We start from the raw sequence: 6,033 nt of genomic DNA, 5'->3' as shown, positions 1-6,033 counted from the left end.
GTTTTAAAGCACAGGGGCTAGGGGACTAGAATCAAGAAATAAAAGAACTCTCCTCCAATACTTAGAAAAATCCTTCTCAGGTGTTGAAGACAATTTTCATTCTTCCCTTCTTGAGTCCCCTCTCAGCCTTGGGCTCCTCCAAAACATGTTCTCCTTGAGACAAGTAGACAAAAAAACAATCATCAAGTGTTTGATATCAGTCCCAAAATAGGACTGAGTTTGTAATAATGCTGCCTCAAAGGGTTTTCTCTAATGCAGACACACCTACATTAGCTAAATAATTCTTACAACAAAAATGAGAGGATATTTTCTACATGAGAAAATTGAGCCTCAGAGATTCAATCGAGTCCTCACAGTTCATACCTGAACTGAGGTCTGAATTCTTCAAGACTTAAATGCTTCCACTAATCTTATGCTCCTGAAGTGGGTCTCATACTGGTTGTATAATTTAGATTTCAAGTTCTTCATGTGGAACCAATTTTTTACAGAACTTTTATAGACCTTTTATTTTTTTATTTTTATTTTTTATTAACATATAATGTATTATTTGTTTCAGGGGTACAGGTCTGTGAATCATCAGTATTAGGCCTTCTATAGACCTTCTCAACCTCAATTATCCCACAACCTGTGGAACTAACCAGGCTCCCCTGCAGTTGTTTTTAAAAAGCTGGAGGGGGGGAAGGACAGTCACCAACTTCAGCCATCGTCCATAAAGGGAAAGATGGCAGAGGGAGATGTGAGTCAGTAGCAGACTGCTTCAATAGTTCTGACCAATGTCTAAGAAATAATTCAAATAATTCATTCCATAACAGCCTACCACTCCACGGGGATGGCCCAGCAGACATCCCCTCATGTGCACTCAGGGCCTCAAAGCACAGCAATTCCACAAAGGGAAAGAGCCTGAAGTGGGTGTCAGGACTGCCTCCTAAAGCAAAGGCATGCTAGAGAAACCCTAACATGCACTGCAGTGGCCTCCAAGGACTGACAGAGGGTGATCAGACACAGATAATCCACCATCACAGCCTCCGAAGTGGTGATTCCCACAGAGTGAAACAAGCCAGTCAGCAAACAGGAAGGTATCCAAAGTGGATATTCCTGCACTTGACAGCCAGCTTGCCATCCAGACCAGTCCTCCATGAACGGGAGAGCAGCCGTGGCACTGTGACCTGGCCTCAGAACCCTGAGTTTGGAATCAGAGGTCCTGGCTACAATCATAGCACAGCTGTTTCCTGGCCGTGTGACACTGAACAGTACAGAAACCCTAGAAAGCCTGGAATTTTCATCTGACAAACAGAACAAATAATATCTTTCCATGGTGCTGTTTTGAAAGCTGAGTTTAAAAACAAATTATAACTCTGTAGGGGTACAACTGATAAGAGTGTCAGAATGTAATTGATTATGCTTTAACTCTGCTTGTCACCCTGTCAGTGCAGTGTGTGATGGGGACATAGTAAGGACCCCCACTCCACAAGGCTGGCTTGCCACCCACCTTTGCTTGGATAGTCTTGCAGCATTTGGGTTCTGAGTTAAGCATCTTACAACAAGCATACAAAACAAAGGGCTACCTAATGAAATGGGACTGAATATGCTAAACAACACGTCAAGCCTGTCCCCAAAAGAGAAATACTGCAGGAGTCCACTTACACGGGTCCCTAGGGTATAAGCTCAAAGACACAGAGGGTAGAATGGTGGTTGTCAGGGGTTGGGGGAGGGGATGTAGAGTTAATGGGTTCAGATCTTGGGACAATGAAAGTTCTTGAGATGGAGGAAAGCCATGGATGCACAACACGAATGTACCTGAACACCACGAACTGTACTCTTCAGAACGGTTTAGGTGGTAAATTTTTATGTTATGTCTGTTTTACCATTAGTAATCAATTAAACAAATTCATATGACTCACATTCGCCCTTCTCCATTCCCACCTCCAAGGACAATGGTTGAAGCTTGGCAACTTTGTTTCCCACCCACCTTAGCTTCTGTCTTACCCGCATTAGGAAGCCTGTTTAGTTTCAGAGGATGCAGAATAACTGAGTCTGAGAAACTCTGATACTTACTGTAGAAAATCCATTCCACAATATGGGCTAAGGCAAGTCAGATATGACGTCCTTGTTAGGCAATCAACATATGGCATACTTCACCCTAATGAGAAAAAATGGCTCTATTACTAGGCAAATACCCTGTGAAATTAGATTTGAAGGTAAATGCTGTCTGTTTCTAAAATTCCTTTTGGTATCAGAGAATTCCTCTCAGAGAACTGGTAAGGACAACTTTAGATTTCAGATTTTCAAAAAAAAGTTGCATTTGTCTTTCCAAAATTATTGAAAATGAAATGGCAAGATGATTATACAATGTATATATCTATATGTATGCACCCTGTAACCAACAAATTTTTCTCTAAAAGGTTACAGTTGTTAAGTCTTTACAATGGAAGAAAGAAAAGGAAATTAACATTTTCAAAACTCTGAGTAGAAATGGCGAACATTCAAGAGAGATTTCATAATGAGAACATCAGAGTGGTAAACCACCAACAGTGCAGAGACATGTCACCTGTGCAGTGACTTTAATTCTGACTTTAACTGGCAGAGCCAAGGAAGAGACCCTGAAAGTTAAGTATGTATTCTTCTCAACCAGCAAGTAACTGCATGCTTCCAGGTTTTGTGGTTAAGAAAACCTAAACTGGGATGCACTTAGAAGCCTAAAACAGAGTGGCCTCGATACATGACTTCTGTGAGCATTTTTCAAATCTTTCAAATCCGCCCTATCTTATGTTTTCTCACTATACATTTCCTGTCACAGAACTCCTCGTTCTGTGGATTCTGACAAATAAAACTGCTCTGACCAGCCTTGTCCAGAATCCTTTGCAAGTTGTCCTCCAATGACATCCCATACCAGAGGAGTCAAGCAGGGTCTCTCCTGCTAGTTCCCTCACTGGGTCATCACAAGCTGCTAGATTTGGAAGGAAGCTCATGGATTCCTCCTCCCACAGAAGGGGCATCTGGACCCAGCACCATGTGGCTTCTCAGGCAGAAGCTAGACTAGACCCACTTCAGTTTCCTCTCACCCACTGGCTCCTCCCCTGCTGCCCACCCATGACCAGCTTCCAGAACAGAAGTAGTGGTCAAAGAGAGAGATTACTACTTGTAACACCAGCAAAGCAAAGCTAGAACAGGATCTAAAAATATATGCCAGTTCTATTTTCAACATTTTGAGGAACCTCCATGCTGTTTTCCAGATAAAAATATATGCCAGCAAGAAAATGAACAATAATCTGTTCTGCTCAGTTCTCCACCTTCCTGAGGTATAATTTCTGTGCAGAAAGCCTGAGCAGAACTCAGAGATACCAGCCGGGAGAGGATATTTCCAGAGTCAGCCAAAGTGAGCTGCGAGGGAAAGAAGCCTGTGCATGGCAGACATGCCTTGGTGACAGAAGATCTTAGCTCCAGCACTTTGTCACCAAGGATTATATTATTCTCTAGCAATTTCACATGCCCCTGTCACATCTCTCCAACATAATAGAGATTGTAAGCTTTGAAGGTTTCTGAAGTGTCTCTTATGACCTGTGTCATACCTTCCTCAGAGCTGGGAACTCAGATGTAAATGAGTTTTTATGTGATCCTTGCATCCTCCATCTGTGACTAAACCCATGTCAAAACCAAGGTATCACTGTGCGTGTCTTGTAAACAGCACAGAGGCTAACAGATATGTAGGGATATCAGGTATAAAAAAAAAAAAGTCTCTTTGTGAAAATAATTCCAAAGCATGCTTCATAGAGATCAAGTGAATGAACCCACCTTAAATGTTGTTTATTGCCATGATTCTTACCTTTATCTTCTGAATCTTTTGTAGTCGGAAGACTGAATCACTTCCACAAGTCACCCCAGGAAAACATATTTGCTTCACTACCAACCTCTATAGATAAACTGATCAGAGAAATAAAAGGCGTATGTTAACGTTCATTGATCTAAATCTTGGAAATCTTGATTCAAGGTGGTCCTTGGTAAAATGTAGGCTTTTGAATAGTTTAATCTCCATCCAGGCTCAAGTGGGACGAAAGCCCTCATTTCTACAAGAGAAGGCCAGTTGTGAGAATATCCTGGGCCCCTTGAATTTTTCAAAATATCTCAAAAATGTATGAGTCGCTGAATGAAATAAGTAAGTCAAGCAGAGAGAGTCAATTATCATATAGTTTGACTTATTTGTGGAGCATAACAAATAGCATGGTGGACATGGAGAGTTAGGAGTAGGGAGTTGGTGGAAATTGGAAGGGGAGGTGAACCATGAGAGACTATGGGCTCTGAAAAACAATCTGAGGGGTTTTAAGTGGTGGGGGGGTGGGAGGTTGGGGAAACCAGGTGGTGGGTATTAGAGAAGGCACGGATTGCATGGAGCACTGGGTGTGGTGCAAAAACAATGAATACTGTTATGCTGAAAATAAATAAAAAATAAATTTAAAAAAATCAAGAAAAATGTATAAGTTAGTAGTTAATTAAAAACTAGCCTTGCCCAGGTGGTGGGTATTAGAGAGGGCATGGATTGCATGGAGCACTGGGTGTGGTGCAAAAACAATGAATATTGTTATGCTGAAAAGAAAAAAGAAATATAAATAAATAAATAAATAAATAGCCTTGCAAATGGCTCCACACTGGCCATGTTACTAGTAGCTCTGGTGAGAATCACTGTAACATCTGCTGTCAGCTGAGATGCAGAGTTACTTCCTCACCCTGTCATTTAAGTAGGCAGGAAAGACTAACAGGGTGATGTCGAAGGTCTGCCCCATTGGCTGAAAGAGTGACCAAACCTAAGAAAGACTTCTTATACATGGAAGTGTGTGGAAGCCAGAGTAACACCAAAAAGGGTGCCCTTGTGTGTGAAAGACTCTGCTGGAGGCTCTGCCCGCCCATGGTAAGGGCTCAGTGAATGAACAGACTCAGGATCTCTTCCACACATAAAGGTGCCATTAAATTCTGATCTTCTTCTGTGGACTCACCAAGTACCATCAATGCTACCACCTCTATATGCCTCCAACACTTCATAACCTTCTCACTAGAAAGTTACAGGGGAACAGTACAAGGCCATTCTACTCTAAAATCCATCAAAATAAGGTTTGAGGAAATTATCTGTTGCACTGTGAAGCTGGGAGCATTTAAGGTGTAGGAGATGGTAAACTTCAGCATTTAAGGTGTAGGAGATGGTAGAATTTAATTCCCTAAACTTTTTAGCATCTCCTGTCTGGGGAATTTCTGAGAATAGCAAAAGTCAACTTGCCAAGGACTTCCTTCCAAGAGGCTAAGGGATATATCTGTAATTAATCCAATTACAAAGTTGGTACTTCTACTTGTCCCACATGATTAACCACCCTCTTGTCTTGGTCCCTAGAGGTTTCCCTCTGCATTCTCAAGCAAGTGGCAGAGAGAACTCAGTATCACAACATCCCTCTGTCCCCACCACAGACTTCTGCAAAAGGCTCTTGGTGTCCTATTTTGACCTTGCCCCCGCACTGGAGCAATGATGCCAGTGAGTTCCAGGGAGACTTGAGCCCAGTGGACCTGGACCACTTCACACACATACTCCAACAGGTCTCCTGATCAGAGAATGCTAGACATGGAAAGACCTTCCAGGGTCATCTTGTCCATATTATTCACTTGGGAAAACTTCCTTCCAAGAGGCTAAGGGATATATCTGTAATTAATCCAATTACAAAGTTGGTACTTCTACTTGTCCCACATGATTAACCACCCTCTTGTCTTGGTCCCTAGAGGTTTCCCTCTGCATTCTCAAGCAAGTGGCAGAGAGAACTCAGTATCACAACATCCCTCTGTCCCCACCACAGACTTCTGCAAAAGGCTCTTGGTGTCCTATTTTGACCTTGCCCCCGCACTGGAGCAATGATGCCAGTGAGTTCCAGGGAGACTTGAGCCCAGTGGACCTGGACCACTTCACACACATACTCCAACAGGTCTCCTGATCAGAGAATGCTAGACATGGAAAGACCTTCCAGGGTCATCTTGTCCATATTATTCACTTGGGAAAAC

The sequence above is a fragment of the Mustela nigripes genome, unplaced genomic scaffold (genome assembly GCF_022355385.1).
Source record: "Mustela nigripes isolate SB6536 unplaced genomic scaffold, MUSNIG.SB6536 HiC_scaffold_148, whole genome shotgun sequence".
NCBI classification, from domain to species: Eukaryota; Metazoa; Chordata; class Mammalia; order Carnivora; family Mustelidae; genus Mustela; species Mustela nigripes.
Note: the sequence above shows the minus strand (reverse complement) of the source record.